Here is a 16,473-nt window from a genome sequence, read left to right as displayed (position 1 = left end):
GTTCCCAAGGTTAACCCAACTAATGCCTTGGGAGGTGCACTACCACTACTGACTGTACTAGGGGGTGCAGTTGCCTTAGGGGCTGTAGTGGTAGGAGTTTGCCCTCCTCTTTTGGTGCACTCACTAAACCAGTGAGATTTACTCTTACAGTACTGGCACCACCTCTTTGACTGGCCTTCTTGAGTCTTCTTCTTCTGGGAAGCCTGACCCCCACCCTCTTTGGTTTGTTGGGGACCTGGTGAAGACTTCTGGTCATTGTGTTCACTCTTAACATTACTCTTCTGGTCTGCTTTCTTCTGACCACCCTGGTTCTGGTTCTGCTTGATCCTTGTCCTGACCCATTTGTCTGCCTTCTTTCCCAATTCTTGGGGAGAGGTCAGATCTGAATCAACAAGGTGCTGGTGCAACAACTGGTTCTGACAATTGTTTAAAATTTGTTCTCTCATCATAAGATTATACAATCCTGTGTAATCTGTAACCTTGCTACCCAGCAACCAGCCCTCCAAAGCCTTAGTGGCACAATCCACAAAGTCAGACCAGCCCTGAGACTGAGTTTTCTGGGTGTCTCTGAACAGCAACCTGTACTGCTCAGTGGTTAAACCAAACCCATCAACCAGTGTATTCTTCAGGACCTGGTAATCATTAGCATCCTCTACTCTTGTAGTGAGGAGCTTATCTCTACCTTTACCATCAAAGGAGAGCCACAGTATAGCTGCCCACTGACTCTGGGGAATGCACTGCACAGTGCATGCCCTCTCCAGAGCAGCCATCCATTTCTGGATGTCATCCCCTTGCTTAAAGGGGGGCACTATTTTTGTCAGGTGTTTAGTATCTAAACCCTTCTCTCTATCTCTTGGGAGATTGCTGCCACCAGTGGGAGCTAGCCCACTCATCTGCTGCTCTCTAGCAAAGGCAAGCTTTTCTTTGGCCAGGGCAAGTTCTTCCCCTTCAATCCTCAGAGCAGCCCGTTTCATTCTAGCTTCATGCTCTATTCTCTGGGGGGAAGTCACTCTCCTCTGTGGAGAGTTCCTTCTCCTCTGAGAGGAGGCATTAGTGTGCAGAGATCTATTGGAGTCCCTAGAGAGAGATCTATCTCTCCTAACTCCAAGGTTAGGCCCACTTCGGGTTAGTACTGGGGGTCCCCCAGATCCTAGCCCAAGTAAGTCTAAGTTGGCCCTAGTTAGCCTTCTGACTACCTCAAGACCTTTGTCTACCTCATCCCCAGAGAGTTCCTCTTGATCTTCCTCCTCAACTGCATTGGCAGTGTTGGGGAGGTCTGGATCCCCAGAGGTACCCTCTAAGGCTGGCATATTCTCATGTAACTGAGAAATCTTTCTGGCATCATATGTCTCTAAGAGACCTATCAGAAAGGGAATGGTGGGGTTAGACCCCTGCTTCAGTTTCCTGGAGGTACAGACTTGTCTCATCTCCTGGAAACTGAGAGCTGCATATCTTGAAGTGACCTGTGGAGGGTCAACGCTCACCAGGGGAGTCTCAGTGGACTCTCCATGGTTAGACATGCTTTTCTAGTGAGGTGTAAGTGGTGCACTTACCTACACTATATGTTTGCCTACTGATCCCTTGCTAGAGTTGTAGTTTAGGGTGTGCTAGGCCCTAGGAGCTACAACAGCTGGTTCAGTAGAACTCAGAGTATTCTAAGCTAAGTTATATGTACCTTTAGTACTTATGTGATCTTTCACAAGATATTCTTAGGATATGTGTGGTAAAACAACAGCAAGCTCAAATCCCAACCGCTGCCACCAATGTGAGAAGTTGGCCTGATGTGCAGCGTTCACTATTCTAGTGAGCACTATATATCAGTCCAAACAACCCTTATTGATGATTGGTTGTAAGTCAACCTTATAGACCAGCTATCCTAGTAGCATGGATACGAGCAGTCTAAGACTCTAGAGGGCGTGTTAAGCCAGCTGTTTTACCATCACATTACCCCTTGAACACCCAGTGAAAGGACACCACACAAGTTGTTATGAAAATAAACAGTGTATTTATTTATAACAAGACTACCCTGGCTCTTTATGAGACAGGGAGCTAAGCACACAACAAAACTCTTACGAAAATACTTAAGTTAGCACAGTATATACAAATGCCCGAGGGGCACGGAAAACCATATACTCTGAAAGTGGAATGCGAAATTACTAGCAGGTAAGTACAGTACTAATAGGCTTTGGAATCGCTAGGACTTGACTATAGAATCGTTAGATTACTTCTAGGAGGCCCAGGGGACTCGGGTGCAGAGTGTGCACTCTCACGCGGGATGCGGGACAAAGTCTATGATAGCTAGTAAAGTTACAGTTAGTGTTCACGGGCGAACCCGACCTGGTAGGGAGAAAACGAAAGTGGATCCTGACCCTTGGATAGTGAGGCTATGCTGGGGCACCGAAATGCCGAAGTTACCTAGCCCAGGGGCTGCAGCTGCATATGTCTCAAAAGACGTCGGGAATCCTCGTTGACGAACCAGGAGCCTGGAAGAAAGATGCTGGCAGGCGACCAGTGAAGAGAGTTCGACGTGATCCAAGCCTGGATCTTGAAGAGGGATGATACCTGAAAGCAGAGGGGACCAAGTTCGTGACTACTAGCCAGTAGTCAGGGGGCCCCAGGAGGGCACCGGATGGTAGTCACCTCGACTAGGTGGGTGGGCGACGCTGTGCTCTGCAGATCTCACGGACCAGGAGGCGTTGTCGGCGACCAGGATGGAGGGGCGAGCTGTCCCACGATGGATGAAGCTGTCGGCGTCGAAGGACCCAGGATTGGGCAACAAAGCCTTGGCTAATTCAAGCCCACGCGGTGGACTCAAAATGGCGTCTTGAGTGGACCAGGAGGGTCCGGGGTGCTCCTCTTCTGGAAGGGAGCAAGAGCCAGTCTGGAGCAACCAGACCAGCAGTAGTGATGTCGTCGGGCGTCGTTCAGAAGGCCACAAGCCAGCGGGCTAGTAGCCAAACAACGCGGTGAGCAGCAAAAAGCAGAAGGGCCCCACGCCGATCGTGGAGATGCTGGGGGGCTGATCTTCAGTGCTGGAGCTGCTCAGGGTCAGGGCTTCTCGGACCCCAAAGCACTCGCCAGTAGATTACCCGGCGGGCTTGCTGTGAAGAAGTCGTGCAGTCTTGGCAATAGCCGGTCCCTTGAGGTCTTGTCGCACTCACGGTTCTCAGCTTGGCTGTAGAGGTGAGTAGAGGTCGGAGGTGCCAGGGAAGCCGGGTCTTGTCGAGCTGGGCAGTCGGATTCCGGAGGAAGGACTTGCAGCAGAGCGCAGTGTTCTTTAGATGGTGCCTGCGGATGCAGGGTGACTACTCCTTAGTCACAAGGGAGAATCTTGAAGAAGAAATCTTGAAGTCCTTTCGCAGAAAGTCGTGTCTTGATTCCAAAGATGATCTAATTTGGAAGGGGGCCTGCTCCTACCTTTATCTGGGAAAAGGGGGCTGGCACGCGACTAAGTCCTGCCCTATGGGTGGGACCAGGAGGGGGGTGGTTACACCCCTCTCCTTTGGCGGGCTTTCCCCAGCTCAGGGTCTGGTGTGCCCCTGGAACTGGTTCAAGCCGGCCTATGCACAGTGAGCACCGGGGTGCCACTTGTAGTCACCTTCCTCTGAAGCCCTGCCTACCTAGAATACACAAAACCCTGTCTGGGACGGTGCTGGCACCGCCCCTGGCAGGAAACCCTTTGTCCTTAACTCCTGCTCTGGGAGGACTCCCAGCAGCAGGAGGGCAGACTTGTGTCTCGGTGGCAGCATCCATTTTGTGGAGCTGAGGCTCTGTTTGACTTTAACCGGGGTTATAGGTTACAGGCATGTCGTGTCCCTCTAGAAGGGTGGAATGCTAACCCCGTCGCCAGAATTGGCGAGGGGTTAGTATTCCAATTCGTATGACACCTTACTCGACATGTTTTGATAAAGCGATACCAGAGTTGGCATATAACCGCGAGGATTATAATGCACTTAAGAGTATATGGTATGCTATATCATGGAAACGGCTAAGGGATGGATCCCGAAAGCCGCAGACAGGCTCAGCTCATGCCAGAGCACTATCTCACACGATTCCAAGCACTCTGCCTTCAGGATTGTTAAGGCCTGCCATAGGAGTGACTGATAGGAGATCTGTGTGTCCATTTTAGGGTTAGATATAGGTATACTATATCTAAAGCAAAGGGTGATTACACCACCTTGCCCCAGCTGTTGTGCAGCCAGTTGTGTCAGTTTAGTTAGTCAGCCCAGGGGTGGCACAATACGCGCTTCAGCCCCTGGGAGACTTCTGGGTACACCTCAGCCCTGGGTACAGGGACTTAGAGAGGGCCCAGTGCCAATTCAGTACCTGAGTACAATTTGGATAGAGAGAACAGCTAGGCTGTGGGTCTGATTAGCAGGCCCACAGCCAGGGAAAGTCGTAAACCAGTGCAGCAAAAAGCAAAAATCTGGGTGATCATAGGATTGCAGACCCTACTCTCCTACACTATCTATACCCTTCTTAGGGTCCTTGATATACTTGGCGAAGAAGGTACACAACTTCGGATCAATCTCAGGGGTACATGCCACCCTAAAGGGAAGGGAAGGGCGAGGGCACTCAGAACGTAGGCGAAGGCGGACATCCTGAGGTAAAGGCTGTCGAAGCTTAGCTGCGACATAATCAGCTGTAGACTGCTCAGGAAACCACTCTGATGACCTAGGTCTTACAATAGTAGATGGGTCGAACATATTAGGAGGCGCAAGATCGCCACCCGTAAGACTAGGAGCGCTAGGTTTTGGGCGCCAAGACCTGCTTACTTCAGAAAAATCCTCTGAGGAAGCGTCCTCATCCTCATCTACGTATTCGTCCTCCTCATCATCTCCCTCAATGGGGAACCCTTCCTCCGGGTCAAGGTCCTGGGTGGCAAAACCACCAGTCTCTCCGGGCGAGTCGTCCCCCCGGTAGGGTGCGCTTCTAAGCGTGCGCGCACTCTTACGAAAGACCTCAGATAATCTACTGAAGCCCTCCAGGTGCCCCGCGTCACGCTTCCTGGCCGTACGTGGTATAGCACAAGGAAAACCACTGGGCCCTGCCCCACTGTCCCCAAAAACACCTGAATCATTCTTAAACACATGGGCTGACAGTTTATTAACACTGTCCTGCAGAGGTGCCAGAGCCTGAGCTATCGCCGAAGAGAGAAGCCTGTCCACCTCTGCAGGAGTGTGTGAAGGGGTCAGTTGTGGTTGATCGATAGGAGCCACCACCTCAACAGTAGAAGGACCGGACTGCATTTTGGCAGAATAACTGGTACCCATAAACAACACCCCAACTATATAAAAGGGGAAAAACCCTTCACACAGGTACCACACAGGCTAATACCAATCAAGAGCCTGAAACACAAAAATACTGACAGAAAAAATAAATCGTATTTATAAAATTTCAGTCAGAAAACATTCCTGCCGTCGAAAACGGCGTCAGTGTGAGGGAAGAGGCAAAAGAACAAATGAAGCGCGAAGCCTCAGCGCGTTTCCACTCAAGCGCGAAGAGCGCTGAGGAGAACAGCTGGTCGGCGTCAGAAGCCGACACCAAGACCGCGCACGCGCGAAGAAGAAACGCTCGGGCTGAAAGCCTACCGCGTTAGCACAATTACACCGCCTACAACAAAGGCGAAGTCAAGGCAAATAAAACAACATAAGAATAAAGCTGTCAATACTTGAAAACACAACTGCCACGACAAAGATCAAGCAGATAGTAAAACGTGACTTATCTTGCCGAGGCAGCAATGGAGAAAGAGGAAGGACTAACAGATGGGATTCCCTATATGCTAACTGTTGGACTCTGATTGGTTGATATGTTACCAGGACTACCGCGGCCATGTTGGTTTGGGTAGTCCATGGCTTATTGTTTTTTCTTACTTCTAACTTGCTGTCCAATAAAATGGAGAAAGGACTAGCAAAATCCTCGCCTCCGCTTCCTGACATAGAATCCAAAGTCTTCGGTCCCGTAAGAGAATCAGTTTCGGGTCTCAACGTCGGTTCAGCAAACTGTGGTGCCTGCAAATCACCTTATGTCCCTATGCGCAACAAAAATGAATATTAACTGGTGCTCATGTAAAGCTCCAAAACCTTCAGGTCGGGTTCACGCTATATAAAAAATGCACAAAAAAAATGTCAGTCAACTGCTTACTTTCAGAACCTGTCAGCTGCTTTCTGGTAGTGGGATGATTTGCCAGAATAGCGCCTCCATTTTTGGTTTCGGATCAATATTTCTAAACAGTTTAAAAATGATTAACCGCTCCGTAAATATCTACTTGTAACCTGCTAGTGTCTATGTGTGGGATGTACAAGTTTCGGGTGGCTTTTTCCGAAACCCTCGTATGTTTTGGGCCTCTTTTGAAGAGGCATCGTGCTTGTTTTACTGTATGCTTGCACGTTGAACTGCGCGCCGCTGGTGGTTGTAGCGGTCTCGCGAGGGGGAGTGAACCGCCGTCGCCCACGGAGGTAATAAAGCGTGTCAGAGATGCTATGGCGCGTGACTCTCCGCGCGCTCAATGTGTTATGGTTTTGAAACCGACTGCCCGTTTCTGTCTCCGGTTAGAAATGGCGGCTGCTACCTACACATGCTTTTCAGTACAGCAAAGGCTGCGAGTTGGTGGGATGTAACCTTGCTGACTGGCGGTAGTGGTGTACCGAAATACCTTGCGGTCATGGGCGGTAAAAATGGCAAATAAAGAACAGCTTAATATGGTACATTTGCATCCCCCATTTATCTTTTAGTATGTCCCTCATATTTTTCCTCAAAATATGCATTAAATTCCAAATGACCACGTGGAATCACCAGTGCTGCGTGGTTCATGTCTTTTAATTATTTCTGAATGTTAAATAAAGCAAACGGAGATAGGCCTGCCATGATCAATCAAACACAGGGTGTTCCATTATTTCCTCGGTTCTGACCTTTATAGAATTATTTGGATGTGTCTCGGCTGTGAAACTACGTGCTAATTCATTATAAAATCAGACTGTATACCTTCATGGTATCTTTGAAGAAAGAAGTTAAATTACTACTTATGAACACATTTCTGTCCTAGTTCCTTGGAACTCTTCTCTCCGAGCTTACTTGGACTTGTCATCTTGCCTCGTGATTACTACTCCACGTATTATATCACTGTTTTGATGTATCTGTCCTCATTGATGCGATCCTTCCCTCATCGGAGATCTGCTATATCCTGTCTCAAGTATTATAATATTGATTGTATATACCGCTGCTCCTTAACATGTGTAAAGTACTCCGATACCCACGAGGGGGGTGCTACCTTCAAATAAAATAAATAAGTATTGCATACTACATCCCCTGGAGTGCCCACATTCGCTCCCCTATTCCTTCATTTGTGGAATGAGTTGCTAACAATAAACACCCTGGAACATTATAATCCAGTAGATATTTTTTGCAGTTTTATATAACGCAAAATCGACCTAAAGGTTTAGTAGTGCTTTAAAGAGCACCAGTTACATTACACAAGGATATACTTTTTTTTTTTTTTTTGATGCACAGGGAGAGTAAGTGATTTGCCCAGAATCACAGGATGTCTAGTCGACACCAAGATACAGACTTGGTTTCCCGGTTCCAAAGTCAACAACTCTGGCCTTTATACTACATCTTCTTTGCTGTCGGCTTCTGCCTTCATCCAACCCTCTTTCAAAATGGGGTGGCCATGCCAGGACCACTCCTCCTTCTCTGTTAAGCAGCCAAAGGTCTTGTGTCCACATGTATGAAGGCAAGCTGCATGATAAACACCATTCCTGTTTTAGTAGAGCACAAAATAAGTACCAATCCTTGGGAGTGGGGCCTGGACGGCCTAGATGGCAGAAGTTCTCTTCGGAGCTCATGTTTGCCTCCGGTGGAGTGATCTCCTGGGCGCCTGCGTCCTATGTGAGTGGTTTGAACAGGGATCTGAGTGTCCACCATGACCCAGGTGTAGGGGCGTAGTATCACCCCAGGCAGTTTAGGGGGAAGTGGAGATCCTAGGAGGCTGAGATAAACTTGGATCAAGATGGCATCTCAGGGCTGAGGATCGTGCCCCGAGCGAACATTGTGGCCTTGGTGGGGTACCCAGGCGACGGGATGAGAATCTGCTGGCCAGGGAGTTGCCGGGATCAGCTGTGGTATTTGCAGTGGTTGGCCGCTGTAGTGCGGATTGGTTGCACAGCTCTAACTGGGTGGAACCGCCTCATGAGCGCGAGGAGGGTGAAGGGGTGACGGAGCCTGAACCAGGAGCTCAGGCCGGAAGAAAGAAGCCAGTACAGACCTTGAAGCGCCCCTGGGTAAGTGAATAGCCTTAGCCCCTCCCTGCCCCTTTCAATTTGACTGCAAGAGCTGGTGTGAGTTCCCGAGCTGGGGTTGCAACACCCTCTTGTGGGGAGCTTATTAAAAGAAGATCTGGGACTAATTTTCCTAAGGCAAGGTGGTATCCTGTGGAGAACTACTTAAGAGTGCAGAGTGAGTGCTCCGGGACCTCCTCCGGCCTATGAGGGGGAAGGACCCTGTGTGTGACTTCATAAGGCCCTTGGTTGAATGCCCCCCTACTTTCTGTCTTTTACCGGCGTCCTGTGGAGGCCCCATCTGGTTTTCCCCCAGAGGTGTAGGCAACACTAAATGAACCTTGGAGGATCCTGGTGATGCACCAGGGCTATTGCGATGATACACTGGGTTTGGGGGGCCTTCAGGTTGTCGTGTAGTTCCTATCAATCTATATAGGATCTGCATGTTTAGACCACATAGACTGTGAGATTGGTGTCCAGACTGTTTCCAAACACCCCCAGCGGATATAGTGGCCTGTATACCAGCTAGCTCACAGTGCCACTGTAAACTCTTCCTACCAGGGAGAAAATAGTTCTTGACAACTATTGAGCATAACAACCCTGTCCCATCGGCGATTGTGGAAACAGTATAGTACTTTTCTCTCCGTCACTTATGCTCACTTTGTCTCAGAGAGAAACCCAAAATAAATGGTGGGGACGTTTTCAAGAAGCATTTATTGTACCAGCGTCATTCTAATGTAAAATAGGTGTGCTGAAACAACCATAAGACAGAAAAAGATATTATATTATAAGCACCAACAGAGTAAAGGGATGGTAGCTTCCTACCATAGTGCTAAAACAATGAATATATGCAGGTATAAAAATACATGACAATAATAATGCGTACTTCTACGATGCAACTAGATGTTCTTTAGTGTACCTAGCATGTGTGAACGTGTAGAGCCACGAATCTCCCTAGGCTGACGCCAACCACAATACCTGAAGTGAGAGACTGTGGAAATGCGTCTTGGTCTCGAGATGGACTCTCCGCGAGGATGTCAGACCACTGCGAGCTGAAGTGTCTGCATGCAGGAACCTCAGCGTCTCGCATTAGTATGTCACCCTGGAAGTCTTTCTCCTCTGCCTGCCCCAGCAAAGATATGGTGTATATATATCCAAAAGGTAGCCTCAGGTATTCTGCCTTGCTGTGTCATGTCGGCCGAGTATGACAAAAGGGATGACCCTTATACATAGTTATTATGCAGTAGATGGTAATCCTGCTGTGATTCTGAGAATCCTCATGCATAAGAAATGTGGCTAGTTTTCTGGGAAAACCACAACATTTATGCAGTACCTTAACTATGTAAAAGTTCAGTACCAATAACTGTTATGTTATCCCTGCCATTGGATATGTAGGTGAATGGTTAGGTGACTACCCATGCCTATATTTTGGGGTACATTACAAAACATAACACCCACTCCTCATGCGACCGGACGATATACTATATATACTAAAAAGAAATGTCCTTGCAGTAATAACATATTTCCAATAAATGTTCATAGTAAAATCTTCTAAAATAGTAAAAATAAATTGTTAGAAACTCCAAAAAGTCCTTCAAAATATGTTTGTATATATGGCTTGAGTAAACGAAAAGCCTTTGAAAGCAATGGTGCCATAGTAGACAAATAAGATTTTGTTTAAAATTCCAATTTAGTTTGTTTTGGAATAAGGCAGAATTCTTCCCAGCGCAAGGAGAGTCAAATAATTGTGTCCTGTGTGGGAGACGCAACATCACTGTGGCTTGCCATTGCAGACGATGGTCCCTGTAACATCTCAGATTAGATCAATTAAGCAAAGGGGATCTTCTTCCGTTCCCATGGCCGATGCTGGGGAAGCCTTTGAAATCTCCAGTGCCTGTGTGCCTGCAGGGGAGCTCGTATCCGATCCAACAGGAGCTGAAGCATCCCGTGGTGGTTCTAAGAATGCTGACATCAACATGGGAATACACTGAGGACACTGCAGTACATGGGCCATTAATGGGTCCAGCAATACATTAAAAGAGAGTGGTAGGTGCACTGCACTGGTTGGTTATGAGGATTAATTAGGAAGTTATGTAGGAGAGGGTGCTCTCGAGGGTAGTGTGACCGTCACACACTTTAAAATATCGAAGGACGTGTGTAAGCAATGAAGTTGCAATTACATCCCCTCATGGAGGCACACCTGGATGTTCAAACGAAATGACTCTGTTGCTTTTCAAAGTTCAGCTTTATTTACACATTCGAATTGTTTTGTAGGAGATTTCAATATTTCACAGATGTATAGATATTAAACTCATATCTATGCAATGAATATTAGTAGTAATCCAAAATGCTCCAATGCATTTCGGGCTGCACGCCCTTTATCAAGGAGACACTACAATGAAGAAAAAATGAGCCCGTGTCAGGGTGGATGAATGACATAAAATTAACGCAAAAATAATAAAGGGTCAGGGAGATAAGATGGCTTAACGAACAGCTAATAAGTGAGTAACATGCAGTGGGTTACTAACGCCAGTGATAGTTAAACACGTGAAGTTGTGAGGAAAGTAACACTAACCATGTTGGTGGAACGCGAATCATCAGAGTTAAAACATACGTGCTAGTTACATTTGAAAATTCATACAAACGGAGTAAATGATAGCCGCGCTAAGCGCGAGTGTGAATTATGATTTTGCTGGTCTTGAGTGGGGAACATAAGTACCCTGGACGGGAAACGCGCTAGCCGCGTGTGCAAAGTGCTGTGCGAACGGGGTGAATAATAACCGCGCTGAGCGCGTGTGCGGGTTACCGTTTTGCGGGTCTGTGAAGGGAACGTAGGTTCCCTGAGAGGATGACTTACTTGAAACTGGACGCCGTGGCGGTCAAAGTAGATAACGCGACGGTCTGGCAATACAGAGTAAAGCATTGTGGGGTGTATACATAGGTGAAAGAATAAATGACGGACTGATAATAACAATGACGGTGGCCATCTTGGAATGACAAATAACAAACTAAAAGCAAAGTAACCATACAAAATTAATGAGACAAAAAAATTAAAATCAGCATAGAGAGCAAGGCGCAGTGGTATATAATAGTTAGAGGTAACAACTATATTCTGTACGATCATTCAGACCATGAGGCTTCAAGGTCTGTAGGCGAAATGTCCATTGAAGTTCTTTCTGCAGCAATGTTTTCCGGTTGTCCATACCTTCTCTGTGTGAAACACACTCTAAAACCAAAAATTGGAGTTGTGCAATGGTATGATGAAATTCTTGGAAGTGTGTTGCTACGTTAGATTTCTCATTTTTGGTTCTTATGTTGGACTTATGTTCGTTGATACGAACCTTGATTTTTCTTTCAGTCTTGCCAACATAAAGTTTGCCGCAAGGGCATTTCAAAGCATAAATGAGGTTTGTGGAATCACAGGTTGCGTTCACTCGCACTTTTATGGGGTTACCCTTCATTGGATGTTTGATTGTATTACCCTTAATGAGTAAGGGTAATCGCAACCTGTGATTCCACAAACCTCATTTATGCTTTGAAATGCCCTTGCGGCAAACTTTATGTTGGCAAGACTGAAAGAAAAATCAAGGTTCGTATCAACGAACATAAGTCCAACATAAGAACCAAAAATGAGAAATCTAACGTAGCAACACACTTCCAAGAATTTCATCATACCATTGCACAACTCCAATTTTTGGTTTTAGAGTGTGTTTCACACAGAGAAGGTATGGACAACCGGAAAACATTGCTGCAGAAAGAACTTCAATGGACATTTCGCCTACAGACCTTGAAGCCTCATGGTCTGAATGATCGTACAGAATATAGTTGTTACCTCTAACTATTATATACCACTGCGCCTTGCTCTCTATGCTGATTTTAATTTTTTTGTCTCATTAATTTTGTATGGTTACTTTGCTTTTAGTTTGTTATTTGTCATTCCAAGATGGCCACCGTCATTGTTATTATCAGTCCGTCATTTATTCTTTCACCTATGTATACACCCCACAATGCTTTACTCTGTATTGCCAGACCGTCGCGTTATCTACTTTGACCGCCACGGCGTCCAGTTTCAAGTAAGTCATCCTCTCAGGGAACCTACGTTCCCTTCACAGACCCGCAAAACGGTAACCCGCACACGCGCTTAGCGCGGTTATTATTCACCCCGTTCGCACAGCACTTTGCACACGCGGCTAGCGCGTTTCCCGTCCAGGGTACTTATGTTCCCCACTCAAGACCAGCAAAATCGTAATTCACACTCGCGCTTAGCGCGGCTATCATTTACTCCGTTTGTATGAATTTTCAAATGTAACTAGCACGTATGTTTTAACTCTGATGATTCGCGTTCCACCAACATGGTTAGTGTTACTTTCCTCACAACTTCACGTGTTTAACTATCACTGGCGTTAGTAACCCACTGCATGTTACTCACTTATTAGCTGTTCGTTAAGCCATCTTATCTCCCTGACCCTTTATTATTTTTGCGTTAATTTTATGTCATTCATCCACCCTGACACGGGCTCATTTTTTCTTCATTGTAGTGTCTCCTTGATAAAGGGCGTGCAGCCCGAAATGCATTGGAGCATTTTGGATTACTACTAATATTCATTGCATAGATATGAGTTTAATATCTATACATCTGTGAAATATTGAAATCTCCTACAAAACAATTCGAATGTGTAAATAAAGCTGAACTTTGAAAAGCAACAGAGTCATTTCGTTTGAACATCCAGGTGTGCCTCCATGAGGGGATGTAATTGCAACTTCATTGCTTACACACGTCCTTCCAGCAATACATTGACATCCGGTGGCGCAACCGATGGAAGTGTCAGAGAGAGATCCAACACGCATTCTTGTCCGCAGAATAGGTAGTGGAGGAGAGGCAAAACACAGTCAATCCAGACTGGTCGAAATCATAGGAACCAAGACTCGCTTAGTTCCTGATGTTGAGGTGTGCCCAGATGGAGTACCATGCGATCACAGTAACTTTGCTCCAAGAGCATTTTTCCCATTTCCTTGGTGACTGGGATATCCATTGCGTAGCAGAAAATTAAAATCAGGATTCCTGCTACCGTTAGCAGGGCAGGATTAGCGGAAGTCCGCCGAAAATGCTTCCGAATACGGAGCGTATAAAAGCTGGAATCACTCCGAAGACTGTCTTAAAGGTGCTTAACAGTCGTAAACCTATGGTCTTAAATAGCTGTACTATAGCCTTCGTATTAAACATGTTAAAGATACGCTGTACCACTTTTCTGAAATGGAATGGGCTGTTGATTTGATTTGATTGATTTGATTTGATTATAGGACTTGTAAAGCGCACATATTCCTGCGGGCGTCTTGGTACTAACATGACTGAGAACTGATGAGCGGAGGGCCTCGGGTAGGTCGGGCCAGGCTACCCTGAGAAGAGCCAGGTCTTTATATTCTTTCTAAAAATTAGCAGAGATGAGCTGTTTTTTATTTCTTCAGGGAGTTTATTCCAATTGTCGCAGAGTGCAGCAGAAAACCTCTCCCTCCCCACCTCAGTTGTTTGAAACGTGGGATGCGGAGGAGGTTAGCACCGCTAGATCTCAGCGTCTTAGCTGGAATGTAAGGTGTCATGTTTGTTTTCAGTAAATGTGGCCCTAACCCATGCATGGATTTATATGCCAGACAAGCCAGCTTAAATTGGATTAGTTTCTCAACCGGTAGCCAGTGAAGGTTACTAAGCTTGGAGGCCACCGGCTCAAACCTGGAGATGTTCAAAATCAGCCGGGCTGCAGCATTCTGCAAACGCTGGAGTTTTGAGAGAAGCTGTTTTTGAAGGCCCGCGTATAAGACGTTCCCGTAATCCATTTTGGACAAGGCCAACATGGTTACCAGTGTTTTACAGGCGTCAGGCGGGATGTATGGCAGTAGTTTACGAATAAGCTTCAGGGTAAACCATACAGAGGACGTGAGTTTGTTGATTTGGGCCTTAAACGTAAGTTTGGAATCGAACATGAAACCAAGGTTCCTTACACTTTCCACGGGTGATGGGCAGTTGCCTAAGCCGTCCGGCCACCAGTTGGGTGACCAGATGTTAGTATCGGCTCCCAGCAGCATAACCTCTGACTTGTCTCCGTTTAGTTTCAAGCAATTCGCTTGCATCCAGAGACTAACCTGATTCTTACAGAGACGAAATTTACCTGCCGTCTCTGTGATGTTATTGGATATGTCCACAACTATTTGTGTGTCATCCGCGTAAGAAACAGATATAAATCCGTGATCCCTAATAATGTTTGCTAGCGGGCCGTATAAACATTAAAAGGGTAGGGCTTAGAGAGGAGCCCTGGGGAACCCCCCAAGGGTATTTAAAAGATTTAGATGAAAAATCCCCAAGCTGCACCGTGAAGGATCTTTCTCCCAGAAAAGAGGCCATAAGTGTGGTAGCCGATGCATGCAGCCCTATTTCTTTAAGACGGGACAGAAGCATCAGGTGGTTGACGGTGTCGAAGGCTGCCGACAGATCTAATAAAATCAAGGCAGCCTTCCCACCCCTGTCCAGAATCCTCCTTATCTCCTCCGCCACGGTAATCAGGGCGGTTTCCGTCCCTTGTTCTCCCCGGAACCCATGTTGTGAGATATCAAGAGCCTGGGAGTCCTTGATAAATTTCGATAGTTGCGTGTTCAGGTGTTTTTCCAGGAAAGGGATTCTCGAGATGGGTCTATAGTTGGCTGAGATCGAAGGGTCCAGATGCGTTTATTTTAGGAGTGGGAGGCGGAGGTGTCTTTCCAGGCCCTCTGGAAACAGGATGACTCAATAACCCTAGTGATGAGCCGCTGAAGTTGCTTACTAAGCTGTTCTGGGAACATGTGCAGGACTTTGGGAGGGCACGGATCCAGGGGGCCCCCTGACTTTGTGGTTAGTATGAGCTGGTACACCTGATCCACAGAAGGGGTGGAGAACTGAAATCCTGCTTTCACTGGCTCTGTGTGATTGCTTATGACGTACTGGGGTTCTCCCGGTGTCGGTGTGTCGTGATTAGGGGTAGGGTTCGAGTCATAAATAAGTTTGACTTTGTCTGTAAAAAATTGACCCAATTTATTGCAAAGCCCTATACTGCCTTCAATCTGCTTGGCCGTGATTTTTGTAAGCTTTTTGACCGTGGCAAAAAGCTCTTTACTGGAGCTATTGGCCTCTTTAATTTTTTGGGTAAAGTAGGCCGATTTTTCTTCAATAATACATTTCTTGTAGGTGGCTAGGGTCTTGCCGTAAGTATGTTTCTCCCTGTCCTCATAGTTGACCTTCCATCTCCTTTCAGCCCGTCTACAGGTCTGCTTTTGCAGTCTAAGCCTTTCCGAGAACCAAGGCTCAGAAATCTTCCTCCTATTAGCGAGCTTTGTTTTAAGAGGTGCAACAGACAGCACTGCGGCTTTAAACCAATTGTTTACTTGCTCGTTAGCCAGGTTGCTGTCACGGGCAAGCCCCTCAATTGTCGCCTCAAGGTGCGAGTGAAGTTTGGCAATATCAATTTTATCCCATTCTTGGAATGAGAATTCTTTGCTCTGGGGGGCCCTGGTGGAGTTGGTCTGGTCGATGGTTAAAATGAAAGGGACAACTTTGTGGTCTGACCAAGGGACCGGGATAACGTCATTTATTGTAATGTTGGGATTAGAGGAAAAGATCCCATCTAAAGTATGGCCAGCAGAATGTGTTCCTTGATGAACCAGTTGGGACAGGCCACAGCCCGCCATAGTCTCTGAGATGAGTGCTGTATTACTATCAGAGGTTTTTTCGAGATGAATATTAAAATCTCCCAGAATGGTGTAGTCGGCCCCTGCGAGGCTAGATTCAAGAGCAGGGCCTAGGGTTTGAGATAGGGAGTTTTTCGCATTAGGCGGTCTATACAATAGAAGGCCATCAAAAGTATAGTTGTGTGTGATGCCGATTTTAAAAGGAAGGGACTCTCACTCCGGAAGTGTAATCCCTCTTTGCCGATGATGGCTAAGCCCCCCGCTAGTTAATCCGTACAAGTGCCTGTATCTCAGCTGAGGACTTTGCAGCCTGGAGATGAAAAGCCTCTCGGGCTGAAGTTAAGTTCACCTCTTTCTGTAAAGGCATGGCTTTCATTCGTCTCAGAGTATTAAACCGTATAAAGGAAACATTCAGTGAAGGTCATAACGGCGCATCCCTGAATGTGCTTTTCGGTGGAAACAATACTTGCATACAATAAGTCAC

At 46.7% G+C, this 16,473-nt stretch overlaps 1 protein-coding gene across 3 annotated transcripts in view; it reads left to right on the top strand.

Moving 5' to 3' along the window:
• The first annotated feature begins 6,329 nt into the window (after nucleotides 1–6,329).
• LOC144817741 (uncharacterized) overlaps nucleotides 6,330–16,473 on the top strand; it is a 344,338-nt gene continuing 334,194 nt past the window's right edge. The window contains exon 1 of one of the 3 annotated variants that reach the window (XM_078674520.1): nucleotides 6,330–6,458. The gene's annotated coding sequence lies outside the window, so the exon portion shown is untranslated. Of the gene's footprint in view, nucleotides 6,705–16,473 lie in introns of all 3 variants that reach the window. The other 2 variants (XM_078674518.1, XM_078674519.1) reach the window with 2 other exon arrangements.

This window comes from Lissotriton helveticus, chromosome 2_1 (genome assembly GCF_964261635.1).
Source record: "Lissotriton helveticus chromosome 2_1, aLisHel1.1, whole genome shotgun sequence".
Taxonomy (NCBI): Eukaryota; Metazoa; Chordata; class Amphibia; order Caudata; family Salamandridae; genus Lissotriton; species Lissotriton helveticus.
The sequence above is the reverse complement of the archived record's forward strand: the minus strand, read 5'-3'. Positions and strand labels throughout refer to the sequence as shown.